This window comes from Lycorma delicatula, chromosome 12, assembly GCF_047948215.1.
Source record: "Lycorma delicatula isolate Av1 chromosome 12, ASM4794821v1, whole genome shotgun sequence".
Taxonomy (NCBI): Eukaryota; Metazoa; Arthropoda; class Insecta; order Hemiptera; family Fulgoridae; genus Lycorma; species Lycorma delicatula.
In genome coordinates, this window is record NC_134466.1 from 57,164,394 (window position 1) to 57,176,648 (window position 12,255).

Consider the following 12,255-nt stretch of genomic DNA (forward strand, 5'->3'; position numbering starts at 1 on the left):
CTCTAAAAAGTAAAAAATAAGAATTAAATCAAAATGAGAATTTTAAACAAAATATGAGATATATTAGCAAATAAAAAAAATGCACTGAAAAGTCTAAAATAAATTATATAAATATTTAATAAATAAATGTAACAATTATTAAATTTTAAAATTAAAAGTAATAAAAATATTTAGTTAAATAAAAGTGTGGCACAGTTTCTATAATTTTTTTTTTTTTTTTTTAAGTGAATATACGATGCAGGTACATCTGTTTTTTTGTTTTTGACCAGTTGTGAACAAATCAAAATTAGGTATTTAAAATAAAACAAACACAAAAAAATATGCTTGCATTTCTGTTCGATCACGATGCCCGGTGATCAATAAATAAAAACAACTAATAACTTCAGATATAAATTATGATACAAAAACGTGACGAATTCAAGCAAAACTTTTCGATGGAGTGCAATAGATGTGTAATCCAGTTGTTTGGTTCGTAATTTGAAATACGAAGTTACCTATCGAGATAGTTTCCCGAGTCAACATGTTTTTGCACCAAATTAGGGTGTTACGATGGTCCTTAATGTTATTAAATGGGTATTTCTAGCAAATCCATCGTAGATTGGAGGAACTTTTTATGAGTAGCGTGTTTTATTAATATGCTTTGTTGTTTCTGTTTATTGATGAAATTGAGGGGAAGTCTGTCAAAATAAATAAAAAGGAAATAAGCAACAGAAAGTACAACCATGATGTAGCCGATGATGCGAAGTAGATTTTTGGTGGCATTGAAAGGAATATTGGTAGGACTTTCATCGTTCCATTTTCAATTGAAGGACATGAAATCCTGTTTCCAATTATACAGAAATATATACATGCCGGAACTACTGCCGTTATTAATCAATCTCTGTTAATTACCGGACACTGGTACGTATTGTGTTATGAAGTGAAATTAATTTGTAATTTATTACGTAATTTCATAAGAAATCTACTATTGTAATGGGTACCGTGATTCGACTTCTGGAAAATTTCGACATATCTTCACGTTTTACATCTCCCAGACTCCAAAACCACCATCAGTTCAAAAGTTTATATATACATTTATTTATATATCATACATATACTTTCTTGTAGACACGATAACTGCCGTAATTTTGCGCCAATCACTTTCAAATGGATATATAAAATATGATGACCCTAAATCTCGGTCCAGTTTGTTAATGGGCAAAATCAGAACAACAGGGGTGGAAATTGGGGGGCTTTTTCGAAAAAAACAAAATATCACTATAACTTTCTTATTAAGTAAAATATCGAATTCGTTTAAAGTTTTTACTATTCTATGAATAAGGGCCTAAAACTTATCTTAGTAAAGTTTTTTAATATCATCACCATTTGCCCAGGGGATGGAAAAAATTGGGTGTAAGACAAAAAACCTCCCTCAATAGGCACAGTATCGAATCGGTCTAAAGTGGTCGTTAGTCCTCTAAACATTACCTAAAACTTCTGTTGTTTACCAAAATAATTTTTGATATGACCAACCCTTACCGCAAGGGATGACCAAAATATAACTGGAATTCTGGTCGTATGCTAAACATGTGGAACTTTGTTTCTTATGCACCCGTTGTCGTATTGAGTAGATTGAAGTTTTTCTTCACTTTAAGGTAGAAATCTTTTTTACTTAGCACCGGTGATATCTACCTCAACCTTCCGACATGCCAAAATGGATTTTTTTTATTAATAATGAATCATATTTCCAGTTATCTCGTCCTGACACGGATACATATATCCAAATGGTTAAACGCCTTTAAGAAGAGTTGTGTGAATCATTATTTGTGTTGCTATTACAAAAATTTATAACTGTAAAATTTCCGAATACAGCTTGAATTACTTCGATACACTGAACGTTTAAGACTCGAAATATTATGTTAAGCTGTTTTATAGACTAATTATTTCAATTTTTGTATTGTAAAATAAAGTAAAAATTGGCAAAGTATTTTACGTCTTTTCCGGCTACGCCGGTCAATCCAATACCTTGCTCAGCTTTTTCATTGCAGCTTTATTCTGGATTCGCCGGAAAATCTTTGCCTTATTTAAAATTAAAAACCTTATTATTTCCTTATACGAAGTAAAGGAAGTATTGTGATCGCGAAAAATTTCGGTTTTCAAATTTCAGTGGAAATATCAATTTTGACTATCCTTGAATGAATTTTGACTAGTTTCGGTGTGACGTCTGTATGTATGTATGTATTTATGTATCTCGCATAACTCAAAAACGATTAGCATGTTGAAATTTTGGATTTAGGACCGTTGTAACATCTGGTTGTGCACCTCCCATTTTGAGTGCAATCGGCTTGACCAAAAGTGTCCAAAAAAGCCCAAAATCCAAAACAATTTGGATATTGGACTTTTTCTTAACTGTAGTAATCAGCTCTGATTGAGAGATTTTCAACGAAATATCTTAAGTGGAACTTATTTTCATTGATTCCAGAGTTATAACCAAATAAAATTTTAATGAATGAAATATTTAGATCGTACAAAGGCACATCGGTTCGAATCCTACTTCATTTCCTTTTTTAACGTTTTTTTTTTTTTTTTTTAATTTAAATATATTGATTTATTAACAATTATTAACCTGATTGTAAAAAAAGTTTTAACATTTTTATTAATTTTTTTTTTTTTTACTTTTATTAATTTAAATACGTTGATTTATTAATAATTTTTAACCTCTAATTGTAAAAAAAATGTGTATATGTGATTTAATAGACGTAAAAGGAAGTTATGTGGTGTTTACATCAGATTTTTTTTTATTTTCAGAAGAAAGAAGAGCTAAACAGTCCGAAAGAATGAAGAACTTCTAGAAAGAAAAAGAAAGAAACTACATGAAATGGTATTTGCCTGGTCCTTGGAGGTCAAACCGCAAAGAAAAACCGAAGGCAGATAGAGAAGAAACAAACACATATTTCATTTTTTTAAGAGGTGGGGGGTTGATTTTTTGAAAAAAATATTGTATTATTAATATATATATTGTAGTAACAAATTTGCCAAAATAAATTTTTTTCTAAAGTGCCTCTGAAGATAATCGAAATTGTTTTTTTCGCGATATCTCCCGACCCTCTTGACGAATTTTGAAAAATAATTAATATGATCAATTTCCCATATATAGAAATATTTAAGCAAAATTTGAAGAAAATCGGTTTGGTCAGTCCTGAGATTTAAGGCTAAAAGCAGTGCGATATATATACATATGTGGGTTTGTCTAGGTACGTAAGGAATCTGAGTTAATAATGTGAAACCCTCCTTGAGTAATTACGTCAACTATACCTCTCCATACTTTAAGCAATTACTTCAGCGTACTTTGAGCAATTCCTCAACCGTTTAACCTCTTTGAAAGACCTCTTCAAGAGACCCTAAACCGTAAAGATTTGCAAAAAAACGTATACCCCATTTTTTATATGATTACTATATTTTCCCGTTAATATATATAACTATTCTGGTTGTACATTCCCCGGGAAAGTAAAATTACATTGATATTTCATCGTAATCGGAAAAGACATCGCACATTAAACAACTTCCGGAAAAACTACGCGTATACTGGACGAAATGGTATATTCAAGTTTAACTTCGCTTCCATGATTTTATTTTGACTTAACAAGGCTCGGCTGATAAATTTGGACATATATATACGTAGCATGGGAATGAAAAGAGATATTGTAATGAAATAAAAAATGAATAAAAGTACAATACCTTAGCTACAAAATGCAGTATTTATTTTTCAATATAATCCCCGTTTACACTGTTACACTATTCCCAATGTGCGACAAGTTTTTGCATTCCGTCACTGAAAACTTCTGGCGGTCTTTCTCAGATCTACAGCTTCCTTCACCTCATCGTTGGTGGTGTAATGATTACCTTTGAGATCCCTCTTGAGATGAGGGAAGAAGTGGAAGTCGCACAGAGCTAAATTCGGCGAGTTTGGCGGATGCGGAATAGGCTCAAACTTCAACATGCATAGAGCCATCGGAGAGTTTGCGCGGTACCCATCGTGCACAGATTTTACGGTAACCCAACTGCTCGTTAATATGGCATACTCGTTCTTTAGATATGCATAACTGAATAGCGATACTTTGCTGGGTGATTCGCCGGTTATTTTGAAGCAAATCGTCCACATCCTTTCGATGATTCTCGTCAGCCACAGAAACTGGTCGTCCGCTACGAGATGCGTTCTCAATTGTCGCTTTACCAGCTTCACATTCGCGAAATTTCAACACCCATCTATTCATAATACTCCTGTCAACAGTTTCACTACCGTAAACAGCTTTTAAACGATGAAAAATATTCATAGGATTCACATTTTTTGCTATTAAAAATTCAATCACTCGCTCTCTTTTAACCGTATTGACATATTGACTGTACTTGATTCCATTTTAACTATTTTGTAAACAAACTGGTAAACGGATTTCAACGCATTATCGCAGGTTTTGTAGAGGAGGATTTTATCTATCATTTGTTGCTACGTTCAATTCGATAGTTCCTTTTGTCTACGTTAGCACGCTAGTGTGCAAACGTAGCCTAGCCTTGTACGTGTATTTAAAGGTTCATTGAAATCAATGATGATTTTTTTTATGTGTAACCTAATATTACCGAAAATGTATTATTTTTACCAAGTATTTTTGCAAGTATCAACAGGAAAATCTAATAATAATAATAATAATGATATCCGCAAATTATTTAAAATTATAGAGGTATTAATTTATAATTATGTAATTCAAAAGTAATAAATTTCAATCTTGTAAACATGGAATTGTACATACACTCACTATCAAAAATACGGATTATTTTTAACAGACAAAAATCAGGGTACCCATATAATTATAATATTAATAATGAATAAATTAATAATTTTTAACCGCTATATTATTTAATTTTGAAAGGTTATTGACTTAAATCAATTAATTCGGTAGAATAAACTACCATGTAATTTTGTAATATGATATAAAAATATACACATCATTACGAAATGATTTCAATGCTTTTTGGATAAACAACATTTACAAATTGATTTATTAAAACAGTTATATAACGTTACGAAACACATTCACAAACCAGGAATCAGATAACTGTATAGTAAACGCAGTTAATTCTATTGTGTTATAAAAAAGGAAGTTTTTTATTACATTTTACACAAAAGATAGGTGGATAATTAATCTGATTCACTAAACACTATTGACATATCCTTTCAAAAATTCATTCGAGTTGTAATTGCAATAATGATTCGGTGTAATTTTGGTATCTTGGTCGGTATATTAAAGGTATTGTCAAGATTTTGAAAATCATTAAGATTTATATGGCAATCACTTTGGATTCGATGGATAATTCTTCGAGAAATGAAATATTTGAAAAAAAATTCAAGAAATTAGCTTAGGGCAAGTTCCGGCTCAATCAACCTCTTAAGATACCGTGTAGAAATGTATACAAACAATCAAATAATTTAAACAACGTAAATCATTTTTTTAAAATTGGGACAAATCAAAGCTTTTGAAACTACAACTTTTTTTATAGTATAAACCATTTTATAAAAAACTTAGAACGGAGTTGACAATTCCCATATCAGAAATCTTCTTAAAAAGATGAGATTTTCCTGTGATATCTCCGTTTGGGTCTTGCTTGTGCCTAGATAACTAAACGAGTTTATGAAATTGTATTGTACAATGATGAATTTGAAGGATTTATATGATTAAAATCTCTGCTCCAGGTTAGATTTTATTATGCACCCAAATATTGTAAGAAAGAATTTTTTCCCATATAGATCTGTAGCCAAATCCGTCGGTATTAAACTTATACTAAGATCAAAGAGATTAAACGATTGATTAATTGCTCAAAGTACGGTAAGGTATGGTGAGGTATGATTGAAGTAATTGCTCAAAGAACCCACCGGGTTGGTCTAGTGGTGGAGCCACTACAGCTCTACCACTAGAAAAATCAGCTGAATATTAAACAGGATAAAGTTTAAAGAACCCATTTGCGCCAAAACTTAGAATTAAAAGATGTTTGTGACCATCTGAATAAAGACTGAATGCAGAAAGACAGCAGTAGCTGTATAAATTCGGTAAAAGTATAATTATAAGATGTAAAGTTTGTTGTGATTGGCTGAAAGTTAGTATTCTTTATTTGTGTGAAATAAATATTTATTATTTTATAAAAGTGGTGTATTATGATTAGTTAATAAATTTGGTTGGCTAAACGTAACAAAATCAGGGCTATGAACTGAAGTTGAGTTCACTAAGGGAAGTAGGAAGCTGATTTTCCTACTTCAGCTGAGTTCCAGAATTCAAGTCCTAGTAAAGACAGTTACTTTTATACGGATTTGAATACTAGATCGTGGATACCGGTGTTCTTTGGTGGTGGTTTGGTTTCAATTAACCAGATATCTCAGGAATGATGGAAATGAGACCTGTACAAAACTACACTTCATTTATACATATCATTCTCTGAAGTATTATCTGAACGGTAGTTACCGGAGGCTAAAACAGGAAAAAAAAGAAGGTAAGATCAATTATTATAGTATCTCGGTGACAGTATTACCAAAAAAATTACTAAATAAAACTACTGAATAGTTGGCTGAAATTCGGTGTTTATGCGGGATTATAAAATAATAATAGGACAATAAAAAGAGAGAATGATTCTGAACTGAGGTTCTACGTAAGAGGCTAGAGCGCAAAGGTAGACCCCATTTGAAACAGTGTTCATTGGTAGAGCATAAAATACATCACAACATGTTTCTTACATTAAAACTACTTTCCAATAGTTGGCTGACTAATCTTAATGTTTTTCAGTTAGGTGGTTTTATATTTAGCCATCCCAACCCCGTAGAGGAAAACACCCGCCTTGTGACGCTTCCGGTCGCCACCCCCCCCTCCGTTAATAGCCTTGATGAGCTTTAATGGGAGTCGTCTTTCGTCCTCTAACTTTTTACATCTCACAGTAATAAGCGGCTTCGTTGGGATGCCACCGATGTAAATGCCTCGGTACACATTTACATCGGTGATTTTCAAACTCAGCTTTTGCCTTTGCTGTAGGCCTCGTCCGGACATCTTGAATGTCATACATCGTTACCCTCTGAACTTTCTAACCGAGTTGGGGGAATCACGAACCCCGCACCTAGTTCTACTTTAATTTGAGCCAACTTCTAGTAAATGTCTCGAAATACGAGGTAATTTAACAAAAACGTTCCACCAGAAATGTTGTTCGCAACAACGAAATTTAGTCCTACTTCCCTTAGTGAACTCAACTTCAGTTCATAGCCCTGATTTTGTTACGTTTAGCTAACCATAATCATAATACACCACTTGTTAAAATAATAAATATTTATTTCACACAAATAAAGAATATTAACTTTCAGCCAATCACAACCTAACCTTACTTCTTATAATTATACTTTTACCGAATTTATACAGCTACTGCTGTCTTTCTGCATTCAGTTTCCATTCAGACGATCATATACATCTTTTAATTCTAAGTTTTGGCGAAAATGGGTTCTTTAAACTTTATCCTGTTTAATATTCTATTGCAGGACTTATGTCATTATGGATTCAAGTCACTTATCTGAACAAACCAACTGTCGTTGCTGCATGGAATCTAACTAAATCTGCAGCCGCTCTCACTATTGCAGTTCATTTCTTACGCAATCCAATTTGATATTGCGTGAGTTCCTACTCAAAAAACTCAATTTTAAAGTCCCAATTTTTTTTCTCGATATTTACAAAAATATATAATTTACTAAATCTCAGAAATAGTTTAACGTACGATGTTGAAAGTTTACATGGCAACTTATGTGATAGAGGAATGATTCAATTAAATTTTTATAAAATGCCATGGTATAAAGGCGTCGGACTAATAAAACGTTTTATTCAGGATTTTTTACTTTTCGTCCTACTTTACTTGTAAAAAAATATTGGAAATACTTTTAAAAGTAACATATTAATAAAGAAAAATTATAAAAATTCTTAAAAGTTTATTTTTTAAATACGTTTTCATTTTACTTTTGACTATATAGTACTTTGATTTTTTCTTGACCTACCAAGTAGATGTAAATAGTTTTCAAAACGTTTAAAGGATTATGGGATAATAAAACTGTATGTTGAAAAAGAAGATTTCGATGAATCTTGATAGGTTTTATATGTAGATTTCATAAGAAAGCTACTTATTGTAATGGGCACCATGATTCGACTTCCGGAAAATTTCATCATATCTTCGCGTTTCACATCACCCAGACCCCAAAACCACCGTGAGTTCAAAAAATTATATATACATTTATATATATATAAAGTGTTAATTACATGATTTATGATTATATATATATAATTAATTATAATGCTTTATACTATTGGTCTTAACGTAGTAATAAATTTTTTACATATATAACTTAACGGGTAGGACTGAAAGAAAGTGTTATTAGTATACATAAATATTTGACGATGATTGATTTCTATACTTAACTGCAAAAAAGATAAGTTTCCGTCAGAGTAAATCGTGAATTGAACCAAAACTAATTCTCCTATATAAGATAAAACTGTTTCCTTTTTGTCCCCTTACTCTAACTTAACAGATTAATATAAAAGGGATGGTGCCACAAAACGGACAAGACCATTGTGGACAGCTAATCTTTCATCTTTTACAAAACTCACTTCCGATTATAAATCATATAAATTAAGTATGATTAAATTACGTTAAGTAATGAATATTAAATTGTATTATAAAGCAATGTTAATATTGGTTATAGACTATGAATAGATAACCTTAGAGTACAATTATAATTAGTATTAGGATTATTCTATTAATTATTAATTTTGTAAAAGTGAAAGAAATGAAAGAATTTGAATTTGAATTCTCTTTCTAAAATGTTGTGCTGGGTATACCTTTTCTCCTTAGCAAAAATAGCAACAATTTCTTCTTCCTTCTCCTCTCCGCCATTTTGTTATTTTATATAAAAATTTATATCTTAAGTTCAGATAAAGGAATCACATTAATATTTTGTTAGCGTCTTTGTAATAAAGTTTTAAAATTAGCAAGAAATCAGGACCTTCAAAAATTACAAAATGACGGCCATTTTTATTTTTCAATTCTTTATATCTCAATAAATATAAGTTTTATCAAAATTTACGTTATTTTCTAAAATATTAAGCCTTTTATTTTGAATAAAATGACATTTTATTTGTTAAAATCGGTTAACAAATAGCCAATTTAAGGCAAAAAATTGCCTTAGATTGGCAATATTTGTGGAGGGTAATTTCATACCCTCCACTTTACGTTCAATTCGATTAAATATAATTGTTTTTATTTATTGTTAATTATAATATTTTAAATTGTATCAAATTAATTAATAATTTTGTCACAATAAAATTTAACATTACATAATAATAAAACAATTGATATTAATTATTAACTTTTGAATAATTTTACACAACGACTATTACTGCTGATCATGTTAACAGTGTAAAAATGAAGCTTCTTTCAACAGGAATAGTATTCAAAATTATCACGACCAGCGTATCTGGAGTGACAAGAATCCTTATGGTACTTTCCAAAGTAGCCATCAACAAAGATTTATCCTAAACATACGGGCAGGTATTTTTAATAACTATCTTTTGGGTTTTATCATTCTACCAAATCATTTAAATTGAGTTTTTCTTATCTGCAGTAATAAGCCCTCATTGAAATCTTTTCAACGATATATCATAAGTGGTACTTATTTTCATTGGTTCCAGAGTTATAGCCAAATAAAATTTTAATTAATGAAAATTTTTTTCTTACAAGGGGAAGGTACATCGGGTGGAATCCGACTTCATATAAATATATTTTTTTAACGTTTTTTTTTTTTTTTAATTTAAATATATTGGTTTATTAATAATTATTAATCTCTCATTGTTAAAAAAATGAACAATAAATAATATTTCAATAATAATAATGAAAGAATACATATATACAAAATCAAAAGTTATTAGTGAAATCAAATTTTATGTACTTTTCATTTTAATTCAAAAAATTTTACAGAGGTTAATAATTAATAATAAATCAATATATGTAAATTAAAATATATATATATATATATATATATATATGAAGTCGGATTCGATCCGACGTGTGCTTAAGATACAGATCCTACACATTCTCACTTACACCGCATAAGTACTTGTGAGACATGAAACAAAATTAATATATAAACTAATATAAATTGCTGATACGGACACCACAAAAAAATGTGATGCACTGTTGTGTCCACCACAGTGAAATTATGTAACTGTCCACTTTATTAAAGAACTTTTTCAATTATACTTTTCTTTTTCCTGTTTAGCCTCCGGTAATTACCGTTCAGATAATACTTCAGAGGATGAATGAGGATGATATGTATGAGTGTAAATGAAGTGTAGTCTTGTACATTCTCAGTTCGACCATTTCTGAGATGTGTGGTTAATTGAAACCCAACCACCAAAGAACACCGATATCCACGATCTAGTATTCAAGTCCGCGTAAAAATAACTGGCTTTACTAGGACTTGAACGCTGGAACTCTCGACTTCCAAATCAGCTGATTTGGGAAGACGCGTTCACCACTAGACCAACCCGGTGGGTTACTTTATTAAAGAACTGGAAGATCGTTTCTCACTTTCAAATGAAATAAATTTAAATGAACTGCAGAAAAAAATATGTAACGTCTATTAAATGTAATTTAATAACCGTATAAGGAAATCATGTGGTGTACACATCAAAATGTTATATAGTAGTGAGATATATATGCATATATGAGTCATCGTCAGAGGTGAAAATAACTTCGAATATAATTTTTTCAGCTGAAAAATCTAAATTGGATATTTTATGTTTTGTTTATATAAAAAAAATAGATTATATATAAATAAATAAGGCTGAAAGCGTGAAATTAGTAAAATATTTTCATTAGAGGATGAATTAAATTTGATGATTCCATTTATACGCCTGGAAATGTTTATTTTTTTTTTTTACGTATGATTGTTAGGTAATTTTATATAATTAAAATTCCTAGTATTATTAGTAGGATTTATTTTGGATACTTACGTTATTTTATCAATTTTATTTATCTCTTAAACGTTAAAAGACAATAATAGTTTACGCTTCATTTAAGAATATTTTCATTCAAAGAATAAAATACAATAGAGCATTGTGCAGTAAAATACGAATTGTATGGGACAGCTGATTACATTACGTATATATTTTATATCAGGTATTCCCCATGCGTCACCTTCACTTTCGTTAGTATTGTATTACGATGCGGTTAAACTTATGTTTATATAGTTGTTAATTCACGGATGACCTCTCCAACCGGTCGTGCTAGTCAATCAGTTTGAGGCCAACATTAAACAAATAGTTTTCGATTCGCAACAGCAATTTATTAAATTGAATAATTGAACCTAAATTGTAGTAACCAATACTGGTTTAATGAAAAAATAATAAATAAATAAAAGAGTGAAACACAATGCTTGTCACTATTTATTTATTTATTAATATTATCAACCAATCTCATCATAAATTTAAAAAAAAAGCTAATAACAGTTCAAGGTAAACGTGAGTTTTATCAGGGTGATAAATTATTATAAAAATCCCAACCCGGGCAATACTGAATGACTATTTTTAAATCGATGATTTAAGTAATAAATCCAATATGAATTCATATCGGTTTTCCTGGATTTTTATTATGTAACTGTCATCAACTGTTATGATAATTAGTCATGTAAAAAAAATTACTAACTGGATTTAGCATTTTTTCAATCTGTTAAAAAAAAACACTTTTATTATGTTGGTTTTTTATCTTACTTACAAGGTTGATTAAAAAATAAGTTACACTCTTGCCGTGTTCTTGAACTGAAAGGGATATATTAATATCATGTGGTGACAACACTGGTTGTATTGTTGTCTTCACACTTACCCAGCAGCAACTATGTACAACATTCAGTACGTGTGGGGGGAGGTCGTTGTCAATATTGCGTGTCCTCTAGAGGTTTCGTCCAGTATAGAAGTGCATTCAGTAGTAAAATTAAAGTTGTGAAATTCATTGCCAAATTGTTGAGAATGCAATATCACGCCCATGATCACAAAATGATATCAAATGTTCAAAATGAAAGAATAAATATGAGTGACGAACTGCGAAGTGGGCGTCTTTCAACTGCAAACACGACGGGTAACGCGGAACGAGCGAATGAAATGATCTTGAGTTACTGGCGCATTAAAATTAAAGAAATTGCAAGTGAACTTA

General features: G+C 30.5%; 1 long non-coding RNA gene across 2 annotated transcripts in view; it reads left to right on the plus strand.

The window, feature by feature from the left end:
* The window catches only part of LOC142333152 (uncharacterized), a 116,170-nt gene that overhangs the window by 94,120 nt on the left and 9,795 nt on the right, over positions 1–12,255 (plus strand). Inside the window, exon 3 of one of the 2 annotated variants that reach the window (XR_012758542.1) lies at positions 2,788–2,906. This is a non-coding gene — a long non-coding RNA (uncharacterized LOC142333152). Of the gene's footprint in view, positions 1–2,787; positions 3,047–12,255 lie in introns of those variants that run through there. The other variant, XR_012758541.1, reaches the window with a different exon arrangement.